Genomic DNA, 13,110 nt, shown 5'->3' on the forward strand with positions numbered 1-13,110 from the left:
CCATAGTGCAACTGTGGCTTTTACATGGATAGTACAGGTAGGAGCATGGTGGTTAAGGATAGGCAGAAATCTGGTATTGAAGTACTCAATTGCTTCTTGCAATAGGGGTCATTTTAAGGCATTCCAATTACATGCTTTGAGTTCATTTTGGAAGTTGTCAAGGTTAAATTTCCTGATGTTTCTTATAGTTTTGTAGGTGGGCTGGTTGGGAATGTCGGCTTTGAGCCTAATAATATAGGTAAGGCAGTGATCACTTAGATCATCGGGTAATGTACCTGACTTGTACTTTTGGGGTTGGCTGTTAAGTATCCAATCGAGGATACTATCTTTGACTCTATTTTTGCTAAATCTGATGGGGGTGGTAATGATCTGGATAAACCCGTGGAGGTTTAAATGGGTGGAGGGAGTTTCAGAGGAACAGGTGTTCCAATCAGTGTTAAAGTCCCCCAAGACAATGGTTTCCTGGGGATAGTTAGAAGCTAGCCAATGTAAGATATTTTCTATAGTATTATCATTCTTGCCGGGTGGAATATAAATGCAGACAATGTATCTGCATTTATTTTTGTTTATTATTAGTTTGGTGATGAGAATTTTTGCATTGCCAAACTGGGGTGGCTGTTGGGTGTCAGTTGTTATTGTTAGGGTAGACTTGTATAGTACAGTTACCCCACCATCTTTTCTGGAGATCCTGTCCAGTCTAAAGATGTTGTACTGTGAGGGGGGGGGGGTTCATTATCTCTGGTTATTGGTTTTAGCCAGGTTTCTGTGAGGCAGAGGATGTCAGGGGAGTGAACAGCTAAGAGTCCATGTAGGCTAAGGATCTTGCTGTTTAGGCTTCTGATGTTGAGATAACAGACCAGAAATGAGTTTGGAAGTCTATCAATCTGGGTAGTACACATTGGGTTGTTAGATGGTGTGCTTGGGTCTACTGTTGTGGATGGGCCAGGGTTGGGGTAGATGTCTCCATCCTTCATAAGATTAATTTTTAAGTTGCTTATGAGTCTTAAAAATGTGTTTATGATTTTTTCATAGCTTTTGGTTTTTAAGCTAATGTAGTGGTATTTAGTTGGGTGATGGTAACTGGGGGGGGGCAAGGAATTAGGAGAGGTGGTGGTTATGTGGTGAATAAACTTATTAAATGCTGGATTGGTGTCTGAGAGTTTGGGTATTGGATTTCAAGATGCTGTACATATTCATATGAGCTTTGGTGATAAGGAATGAATAGCAGGGGTACTAAGGGTAGCAGTATTAGTGTTTTAGCTGTAGTCATAGTAAATTACTAGGGTAGGGTCTGTATTGAGTGCATGTGGTTGATAAAAGATTAGAGAGAATAGAATAGCTATAGGTGGGTTAATATGGATAGTGGGGGGATAGAGGGTGTATTATTGTGCTAGGAGTTTGCTGGGGTCTAGGAGCACGTGTAGTTGGTTAACTAATTAAGAGGACATGCCAGTGGTGCTATAAATGTAGTACTACTGGGGACGGGTGGAATATGGAGGCATGGTGGGGCACAGAGCGAGTGAAGTGAGCGGAGTGGGGCTAAACCAGTAAAGCAGAAGCCTAGAGGCAGCATGTGCAGGTATGAGTTACAAGCATGCTTTTTTGTTTCTTTTTATATGCCCAATACTCTGTTCCTAGGCCGTATTGTTAAAAACTACACAGTTCCCTGCCTCCTTCTCAGTTTACAATGCAGAGATCCTGTTTTCCAATTCCCTTTTGTAGCACACTTGTTTCACTTAGTTTATTGAGAAATGCACTGCTTGGAGGTGCAGAGCACACTACACTCATCTATTGAACAGTAGAAAGCATGCTGTTTTTACCTTAATTTGGGAAGAAAGAAGGCTACAGGAAAGTCTAACCTTTCCAACCTAATGCTTATCAGCATAAATAGATCACAATCGGGAGTTATGGGGACATTCAGCAGTGCTTTTTTGGACCCAGTTTGTTAGGTTTACAGGTGGCAAGGTATTTTAGTGGATTTTGACCTTATTAAAACAAGTTCCATGGTGGGGGAAGTCTTCCCTACTTGCTGTTATTCCCAGAATGACCCTATATGCTTTTACAAGCCTTTCAGGGGGCGGTGAGGTAGGAACACCTTATTAAAACAAGTTCCGTGGTGGGGAAAGTCTTCTGTACATGTTGTTATTCCCACAATGACCCTATATGCTTTTACAAACCTTTCAGGGGGAGGTGAGGTAGGAACACCTTATTAAAATAAGTTCCGTGGTGGGGAAAGTCTTCCGTACTTGTTGTTTTTCCCGGAATGACCCTATATGCTTTTACAAGCCTTTCAGGGGGAGGTGAGGTAGGAACACCTTATTAAAATAAGTTCCATGGTGGGGAAAGTCTTCCGTACTTGTTGTTATTCCCAGAATGACCCTATATGCTTTTACAAACCTTTCAGGGGGAGGTGAGGTAGGAACACCTTATTAAAACAAGTTCCGTGGTGGGGAAAGTCTTCTGTACATGTTGTTATTCCCACAATGACCCTATATGCTTTTACAAGCCTTTCAGGGGGTGGTGAGGTAGGAACACCTTATTAAAACAAGTTCCGTGGTGGGGGAAAGTCTTCCATACTTGTTGTTATTCCCAGAATGACTCTATATGCTTTAATAAGCCTTTCAGGGGGAGGTGAGTTAGGACCCCCTTATTAAAACAAGTTCCATGGTGGAGAAAGTCTTCCGTACTTCTTGTTATTCCCAGAATGACCCTATATGCTTTTACAAGCCTTTCAGGAGGAGGGGAGGTAGGAAAACCTTATTAAATCAAGTTCCGTGGTGGGGAAAGTCTTCCATACTTGTTATTTTTGGAATGACCCTACATGCTTTTACAAGCCTTTCAGGGGGGGGGTGAGGTAGAAACACTTGTTGTTATTCCCAGAATGACCCTATATGCTTTTACAAGCCTTTCAGGGGGAGGTGAGGTAGGAACACCTTAACCGACTGGGACCTAATGCACTGGTTTTCTGTTATTATTATTTTTTTTTTATCAAGAATCAACTTAATGTGCTAAACGAAATGTCGGGAGTCCATCAATATGTGTACATGTGGTTTAAAACAGCCCCTTTATTATATATATATATATATATATATATATATATATATATATTTTTTTTTTTTTTTTTTTTAAACAAAAAACTTCATTGAGAATTATCTTGGAGGCTCTTCAGACCCGTTAAGCATTATCGTCACTCTGTCTCCATTACCATGGCAACCTGGGAGCATCTGTTTCTCTTAGGTTGTCTGTATACTGCATACCAGAGGCTCATGATGCATCTGAAGCACAGCTTCACTTCACTGCAACTTCAAGCCTAAACTCCCTCCCTTTCACCAAGGCAGCAGCCAGGAAAAGAACAGATAGCAAACAGATAAAAAAAAGAAATAACTCCCAACAAGCCGCCACAACAAGAAATAACACATTCTTCCAGCCTTCCCACCTCTCACACCTCTCACTCAGCAGATGTATAAACAAACTATTCTCTGCAAAAATATCCCAAATCACAATTGTATCCACTCCCTTCCCCTGGATTCAGGTTAAACTGCCAAATGTCTCTTCCTAATATACAAGCATCAGTAAACCTTGATCATAAGCCGCAACCCACAGCTTCCTTGAGACAAAAATAGCAACATACAACAGCTGCCAGACACAGCTGCATCCACACACACCATGTCAGGCTTAATCAAACAGCACTCAAAGCTATGATACCTTCCATAATTTATATTAACTATGTTTAGACAGAATAATAATGACATTTGTACTAGCTACCAGACACAGCTGCATCCACGCACACCATATCGGGTCTATATTATATCATCGAACGCTTAAAAAAGCGAACGCTGATTGATCGACCTAATTTAAGCGAAAGCTTACAATCTCGAACTGTCAGATCAGCGATTTTTTTTTTCCCAGGGAAAAAAATTGCTGATCCAAAACACATACACAAAACACAAGCACAGCAAACAAACAGAAATCCACACACATACACCTAAAATCTGACACCTAACCCTACACTAAACTATGCACACACCACTAACTACCCACTTACCTTAACCCAAACCCTAACCCTAAGGTCCGTCACTATCGCACACTGACCTCACTCGCTCCCTAACCCTAACTCACTTAAATCTGCCCTAACCCTCATGTCCACTCAATCGCACACACACCTAACCCGAGCCCTAACCCTAACTCACCTAAATCACCCTAACACTCACATCCATACAATCGCACACTTACCTGAATCCGACCGGTAACTTTCCACCATAACACTGAAAATACCGAAGCAACAGAAACGGACAACCAAATTCTTTCCCTAGGAAAAAATTCGAGTTTCTGCTGCTTCGATATTTTGCAGTTTCTCAAAAATAAGTTCGATCAATCAGTGTTCGCTTTTTTAAGCGTTCGAGGATATAATATAGACCCACCATATCAGGATTGATCAAACAGCACTCGTAGCTGTGGTACCTGACATAATTGATATTAACTATATTTAGACAGAATAATGATGACATTTGTACTAAGAACTTGCTACTATTATTTAACCAGGATATACATGACATTTCTAAATCATAGTTTAACCGAAGGCATTAGTCTCCATTTTTTTTCAAAACACTCTACTGTTAGTGCTATTATATACGATGTTAATTTGTTACATTTGAGTCTGAACTCTGATGAATGGTACTTTGTTGAATTAGTTAATTACTTAAATTATTATAAGTAAAATCAATGAAAAATTAACAAGATAAGTATTCACTGAGTTCAAGTAGGGGAATAGAAACTTCTATGTTTGTATTATATTTTGCTTTGTTTGGCTTATATATAATGTAAATAGTAACCCATCTTGACCTACCTTTGTTTGTGAAGAATTATTGGACTCTTTGAACATTCTGAATAAATCATTACTGTTTTTCAGTTGTTTAAGAAACCCTCCTTTTTTAAATAAAGACAGATGACAAGTGATGTACCATATCAGTTGATACTTTGAGAAATGTAGTTGTATAATTATTTTTTGGGACAGCTATCTTGGAATCAGTTTTTTGTTTCTTCTTTCTAGCGTCAGTCCAAGGATTTGTTTATTTTATTCTTTTAAGAGTAGGGGTCATCCATTCTATTTCTTCTAGGATAGACACTATGTTGTTGTTTTTCATGAATATAGTAGCTTCTTCTAAGTCATTAAAGGTTCTCATCTCATTGGCAAAAAAATATTTTTATCTTGGCTGGAAAGGCCAGCTGTGCTTTAATGTTGTTTTGTTTCAACAGTTAGACTTTTTTCCCTTGTTCTAGTATTCTGGAAGAATAATCACTGTCAAACCTTATCAGGCTTTGATTGTATTTTAAGGGTGATTTTCTCCAAGCAGATTTTAATATTAGTTCCTTGTCCAGAAATGAAAGAAATTTTATAACTATGGATCTAGGTGGAGTATTTGTTGAGTTAGAAGCAGGTTTCCTCAGTGCTCTATGTGCCCTTTCAATTTCAAAGGAAACTCCCTCTTGCACGTCTAAAAATTCAGGAATCTAGGCTGTTAATAATGAAATAATGTCTTCTCCTTCAGTGTTTTCAGGCAGACCAAAGATCCTTTTGTTGTTTCTCCTTTCCCTGTTTTCTAAGTCATCTATTTTGTTAAGCAGCCATGTATTCTGTTTAAGCAGAAATTCTTTTTGGAATTCTTCCTCTGAGTCTCCCGTCAATGTAATTTAGAGTAGTCTCTATTATAGTGTTGCTGTAATAGTTCCGTAAGAGTATCACTGTGTTTTTGAGAATTTAATTTGAGGTTTTCTAAGTCATTTTTAAAACCATCCATCTTCAAAGATAGTTCCTGTAAGGTAGATGTCTTCAATTGCAGTTCTTTTTTCAAAGCAGCATCTGGATGAGAATTCCTTGAGTTGTTAATATTCAGTGACTCAATATATCTCCAAGTTACTTGACAGGAAAAAATTTGTATATCTCCACCAAAATGGATATTTATGTAGTTTAGTAGTTTATCTATAGATTTCTGACATTTTGAACTTGAAAATAATAACATTTTCCTATATTATTATACCAGTTTATGGAGCTCTCAAAATTCACTGCTGTTAGTTGGCCATCTAGGTTCACCCCCAAGCGATTACGATCTTGATGGGTGTACATTGCATACTTCTCAAGTGTACATCATTAGGGGAATGTACTTAATTTGGGTCTTATAAACTTCATGTTCCTCGAAGTTCCATAATGAAGGAGTCTGTCAAACATATAATGTCATGAATATTTAACTGATATTTGTGGTAAATAGAAATTAATCATGTTAATTCATTAAAAGGCCTTTTTATAAGTAAAGCCAGCATATTTTAACCATCACATGACCTTCCTAGTTGAAGTTTTTAGTAAACCGTTAGTATGTGTTCCACATTTTGTCCATTTATAAATTGTTCCATATTATGAGGGCTAGTGTTCATCATTTTCGAGATGGGAAGTTGACAGCTGTGGTGCATTGGATGTTATTTAACCAAGTGATTTGCTCAAGTCGCTTTTGTTAGTTTGCTCTGCACATAATATCACATACCTCGCAACCTTAAATCAGAATATATGAAACAGTATAAGCAAGAGGGCAAAAGACTGGCACACAGCTCTCTGCCGTCCATTTCCAAAATGTGGAACACTACCTCTCACAATGTGGAACAAATGGGGAAAATGTGTAACACTAACAGTTCACCAGCAGCTTCGACCCAGAAGCTCACATAATAGTTAACACCTGTTAGTTTGTGTTTATAAAAAAGTTCTTTATGTGAATGACGACCAGGAAGCTCACATAATAGTTAACACCTGTTAGCATAGCTCTCAACCTTCCATCTCCAAAATGAGGAACACTAGCCCTCATAATGTGGAACAAATGGGCAAAATGTGGAACACATACTAATGGCTTACTAACAATTTCAACTAGGAAGGCCATAGGTTGGTTAAAATATGCTGGTTTTACTTATATAGAAAATCTTTTAGTGAATTAATATGATTCATTTCTATTTACCATGGATTTCTTTTAAAAAAATTCCTAACACTAAATGTGTGACAGAGTCTTTGAATGTGGAACTTCGAGGAACTTTGAAGAACATGAACTTTTTAAGACCCCAAATGAGGTACGTTCCTCGTAATGAGGTACACTTTATAGGTATGCCTGTTAGTTTGTGTTGATAAAAAAGTTCTTTAGGTGAATGAGTATGATTCAGTAGCAGTTACCATTGACGGGGCTGATTTTATTGGTAAATATTTACCTCACAGACGCAAAATATAGGGTTTGAGTCTAAATTCTGGTTATTGACTAGGCTTGTAGTAGATTAACTGCCTCCTGTTTCCTTATGAACTAGTTTTAAAAAAATTACATTGAAAAGTGTGCTAGATCCGTACAGTGAGGAACACGGACATTTTAAGACATGCAGTGAGGCGCATTCCTCATAATGAGGTACATGCAAGGGAGGTATGCGCTGACCACGTAACAGCTATCCATTTCCAATGCCAACTCAAACTATGTCCCACCAAAACAATATAAGTGTTTGCAGTATAGCTAGTTTATCTGGCAATATAAATGATTATTTTCAGTTTATTACCAAAATTAAGACCCGCATTTGTAAAATGTAGCTGTCTATTTTCATTACTTGTCAAGTGCTTTAAATGCAACAGCATAGCCCCCCCCCCCCCCGACTAAACTTGAAATACCTCTCAATCATCGAGTATTAAGGATCACAATAGTCATACATGTCAACTGTCCGTGATTTTTTACTCAAATATTATCTGTCCCTCCTAATCCCTCCGAAAACCCGTGACTTTTAGAGAAGAGGTGGTGAACTAATGACAATAATTAGTTATAAAGTTCGAAACCTAAAGTTCTTCTACTTCAGAAAATGTGCATTCATTCAGATTCTCTTAATTTGTCAATGTCTCAGGTCAACATTGGTAATATTTTAAAGGTGTCCCTGATTATTTATGGATTTGTCCGTGATACTATTGATAATTGTCTTGGATTGGCTGAAAGCTATGCAGCAGCACTGACCTTTAAAAATGATAGACGGACAGAAAAAGGAACGCTTTCTTATTTTTCAGAATGGAATGTCTTTATGTACTAAATAGTAATAAGCAGCCTTTGTCTGTGCTTAGTTTATTTATTCAATCAATAAGGCATGTACCAAAGAATAAACCGGTCTGGCTTTATGGGAATGTTAGTAAACGTTGGAGGAGCATCGATACATTTGAGAGCCAAAGTCATAAAAGGGCTTCAGTGCATCATGTGTTAATACAAGTCTATACACCGATGCCGGTGTGTAAGATGTTAAATGCTGCCCTCTGTATGGTTTTTGAGAGATAATAAGCTAGGTTCTTGTTAACGTATAACATTTTTGAAGCGTGAGTTAACGGTATAGAAGTTGTGTGCCGTACACAGAATACTTAAACCGAGCGTATAAAATAAGCATCACGTAGAGGGGGATGAAAAGCTTAAGCTCTGTCCTCCAGGTGTAGATTCCGAATCGTCCCACCAGCGAACTGAATCTTTTATTGGTCACCGTCAACTGATACGAGTCACTCCCAGCCAATGATTGTAATCAGTCCACCTTACGTCACAAGGTGACTGGCAGATGCTTTTTTTTAAGTAGATGCAGAAGCTGGTATTAGCGGTGTAGTTGGGTAGCTGTCAATTATACCGTTTTACGAGAGGCTACCGGGAAGAACAAACATCAGAAACAACTGCTCTGTGATTGACCATTTCTGCTAGCAAAAAACTGTGGAAATCCAGGTACTAGTCATAGCATCATTTTCCATGTAGACAAACGTTGTTATTTACTGATACAGTCGGATAACGGAATAGTGCTGTTCCAACAACTCCTTCATATATTTACTGAGAAAACAGCACTGCTACCACATGCATTTATTGTATTTTGCATAATAAACTGCTGGAAATTCAGTGTTAAGTGCAATTATTTAAATGTGTCCTCAGGTAGTTTGGGAGTTCTGCAACTTAAACCTGATTGTAATGCTTACGTAATGTTAAAAGGTTTGATGGAAGGAGCTGGCTTCTGCTTAGCTAAACTCTGTTTAACTATTCACTGACATGAAGTGTAAAAGCATTAGCTGTGGATTAACATGCATAGCTAAGCAACCGTTTTGAGTGTGTGTTTTAATAACATCACCTAATGTTAAGTACGCAGAATGTAATGGTCACAAACGGTGTACTTCCTATAACTGCATTGTATTTTTCTAGAAGATTTTCACATAACAGATAAACACCTGTTAAAGGACGTTTACAAAGAGGAACTGAATCTACTTGCTAGTTCTGCTCTTTGTTAGGTCATCACGACCCCTTTGGTTATATAATTACAGTATGGAGGCGAGAACTCCTGGGATCTGACCCTGAAACTCCTGCCCCTTTAAGAACATTCCAAGGTGTGTGAATAAAATGCCACATTATACACATCACGATCACTTATTTTAGGGGGTGTAACAGTTTCGGAAATGTACACTCTCGCCCATTTCTTCATAGGCGATTTTTTTTTTTTATAGTGAAAAGAGTCGTCTACGTTCGTTTGATTCAGACTGACAGACTAGTTGAACTTCCGACCAAATTATTTATAGCTGATATATCTGTGGCTTATCGGCTAGCCACCCGGCGGTGTAAACTTGGCTCTAGATGACCGTCACTGTTGAAGTGACACCCCAACCCCATGTGCAAAATGGGAAAAGGGGCTATGGATGGATGTTATATTTGGCTTGTCTGAGTTAGTTAGCTGGGGGATACAGGGGGCTTAGCTTCTTGCATAGGGTTACCACCTGTCCCACTTTGAGAGGGGCAGTCCCTCTTTGGTCAGTTGTGTTCTGTAAAAAAATTGTAAAAATGGCAAATGTCCTGAGATTTTAGGACAAAATTATTGCCTACATTTTATGTAATAGTTGTATAAAACAGTTATTCTGTATCAGAAACAACTAAATGTTATAAGAAACAGAATAAGCAACTACAATACTACAAGAATAAGCTTTTATTTAGGCAAAGAAGTGAAGTTCTGTCTTGTGTACTGGCTGTGGGTGTGTTTCAGCCTGCAAAATCTGCCATTTGTACCAAAAATATCCCACTTTGGGCATTTGAAAAGGTGGCAACCCTATTCTTGCATGTAGGTTGTGGGTACTGTTCCCCTTCTCTACATAAAACAATTTCATCAGAAACTAATTTGGATTACAAGTCTTGACCAAATGAAGTACAGTGGCTTAGTGTAAGAAAGATATGATGGGGTGACCTCGGGTTGGTAGTGCATGGCATGAGTTACAGTGTACAGTTCTGAGGAGTCAGCTTTGAAATGCTTTTTGCAGGACATCACGATGGCTATCGTAAGAAGCCTCTGTAACACATCAAGCAGGCAGCCCCAGATGAACGCTCACACCACAGTACAGGCTTGCACAAAAAAGTGGTTTATGCTCACAATGTGTTAGTGTGACAAGTCACACTGTTGAATAAATAACGAGTGTGTACTTTGTCAATATTGTTTGTAGTCAGGCATGCCCTGAGGTCCATTGCTTCAGTACATTACACGTCTGCAAACAGGGCAGCGCCAGTTACGCAGGTGGATTTAGCTTTGCATATTGTAATGTGCTCCGCCTATGACTGACCTAATGTGTAAATTAATACAGGATGCAGAATGTTTGCTGTGCAAAGCAGAAACATGAGTAAAACGGTGGAATCCCAAACAACTATACTCCTGTTAAGTAATAACACTCATCCTACAGCCAAACATTTTTAGTCACAATGGGATGTTAGCCTCCAGGAGAACACTGTTAGCTCCTAAATAAGATATTTGTGTGCGTCTACCTTTGCTCATCATTGTAGACTAGTGAATTTTTGTAGCTTGGTGAATTTTTGTGCTATCACTATTTACTGTTTTGCTTCTAACATTGCACTGGCATTTTCAAATTAATTCAGGTAATATTTAATGCACCTGGGTCATGACTGAAAAGGGTCAGTAGACCATCTCACCTACCAGATTTACAAATTGTAACTCAAAAACAAATCATTGTGTATAACTGACCACATTGTCATGGGGGCTTTATACAGTAGTTCTGGTGGTAAAGTGCAGAACTAAGCTTTGTAAGCCTCATTCTGTTCAAAACGTTACCCTTATAAATGACTGAAGAGTTACACAGAGTAAAACAGCAGCTTGTAAAAGTATGTGAACTTGCTGTTTCGGATTGGGCAAACAGGATGGGAATCCCCAAAGGGCACAAGCATATAGCATACACATGAAGAAAGAACAAGAAGCACCACACTACACTTGAAACAAATCGCTAGTAATGTCAGCTCCAATGAACGGTGCAGAAAGTAATGCAATGAGTAGCGTAACACTATCTGCTGGTAATCCACCGCAAAAATAAACTGCCAAAATGATAAACGTTTATCCTGTTTGTGGAATAAAGCAGTTTGTGGAGTTACCGGCATTTTGGCAGTTTATTTTTGCAGTGGATTACCAGCAGATAGTGTTACGCTACTCATTGCATTACTTTCTGCACCGTTCGTTGGAGCTGACATTACTAGCGATTTGTTTCAAATATAGCATACACATACCATGATTGCTTTAGTTCTGCTATCCTGCTGAAGTTCACATGTGGTGTCTATATTAATGACTCTTCCTTCTTAGTAATTCAGATTCCTACAACAAATGAACACACACACACACACACACTATAGTTTATATAATTAAAATAACCAGTTACATTTACTTGCATACACAAACCTAATCAGTACTTATAAAATTAATTATAGAAGGCCTTTTACACGTTGCTGTGATCATGAAAACATGGATGTTACTGGATAAATAAATGTAATAAAAATTGAATAAATGTTCCTTTTTAGGGGGGGGGGTCATTACAATAATTCAGTATCAGGAGACTAACTAACTAAAACAGGTGTAACATTCATATACAGTTTAATTTCAGTCACGCTATTAAGTGGTGAAAGATAATGTACACAGTAAAAAGGTTTTTTTCTCCTTGTGCATCTGGGTTTCCTGCAGGTGCTCCGGTTCCTCCCACATTCCAAAGACAATGCAGTAGGTGGATTGGACACTCTAAATTGGTCATAGGTGCAAGTGTGTATGCGTACGAGTGGTACTGATGAACTACCACAGCAGGGCTAGCCACCAGGTGTTATAAACCTTAGCTCAAGATGATTGTCACAGTTGAAGTGACACCCTGACCCCATGTGCAGAAATGGGGGAAAAAGGGGTTGAGGATGGATGGATGGATGGATCTGTAAAGAGCATCACTTGTGAATGGTGTCACAGCTATTTTGGACAGTTCCTAATAAAGCATAGCAAAATCATATGTTTTTGCAGTATACCTCTCAACTGTCCAGATTTTTGCTCAATGCCTAGATTTTTGTCTAATATTTTTTGTCTGTTCCTCATTGAACTCACTAAATGACAGACATTTGAGTTTTAGACTTCATATCCTTCAGAAAATACATGCCAACACAAAAACTGTTATTCTAGCAACTTCCTAAATTTATAAGAGCAGCATTTAAAATCTGTCCATATTTTTGTGCCTTTGCCCGACATTTTGCCTTTTGTCTAGATTTCTTGTACTAAGGGGTTGAGCGGTATGTTTTACAGAATATGTACCACATCCTGCTAGTTCAGGTATTTAGAGGAACACTAAATTTTGACTTCCATATGATAAATTTGTTCAGACATAATCAAAGACACATTGTACCAGAGTGAATGTCGGTTTCCTGCATTTCTGATTTTTTTCTCCATACACTGTCATTCCAGACTTTGGTGTTATACAGTTGTTGTGACTTTCGGCTTTTCCTGGTTAGGGGTTGCCAGAGCGGAACTCCGGTCCGCTAATGATTGGCAGTAGATTTTTACGTGCCGAGTTGCTCGCCCTGACGCACAACCTTTAAGGAAGGTACACCCATTCACACATGTCTCCACACAGAAGACGCTCTAGCTGAGAATCAAACGGGACAACGTCTTACTGTGAGGCGACAATGCTATCGCAGCTCCACCACTGCACTTCGGTGTTATACAGTACTTCATTTAATTTGTGTTTGATACAGTCCATACTGTACAGTACTTCATTTCATTTGTGTTTGATACAGTCCATAC

General features: G+C 38.6%; 1 protein-coding gene across 2 annotated transcripts in view; it reads left to right on the forward strand.

The window, feature by feature from the left end:
* The first annotated feature begins 8,614 nt into the window (after positions 1-8,614).
* The window catches only part of FDFT1 (farnesyl-diphosphate farnesyltransferase 1), a 387,885-nt gene continuing 383,389 nt past the window's right edge, over positions 8,615-13,110 (forward strand). The window contains exon 1 of one of the 2 annotated variants that reach the window (XM_044062382.1): positions 8,615-8,756. The gene's annotated coding sequence lies outside the window, so the exon portion shown is untranslated. The remainder of the gene's footprint in view (positions 8,757-13,110) is intronic. The other variant, XM_044062381.1, reaches the window with a different exon arrangement.

This window comes from Protopterus annectens, chromosome 2.part1 (assembly GCF_019279795.1).
Source record: "Protopterus annectens isolate FY-2018-M chromosome 2.part1, PAN1.0, whole genome shotgun sequence".
NCBI lineage: Eukaryota > Metazoa > Chordata > Ceratodontiformes > Protopteridae > Protopterus > Protopterus annectens.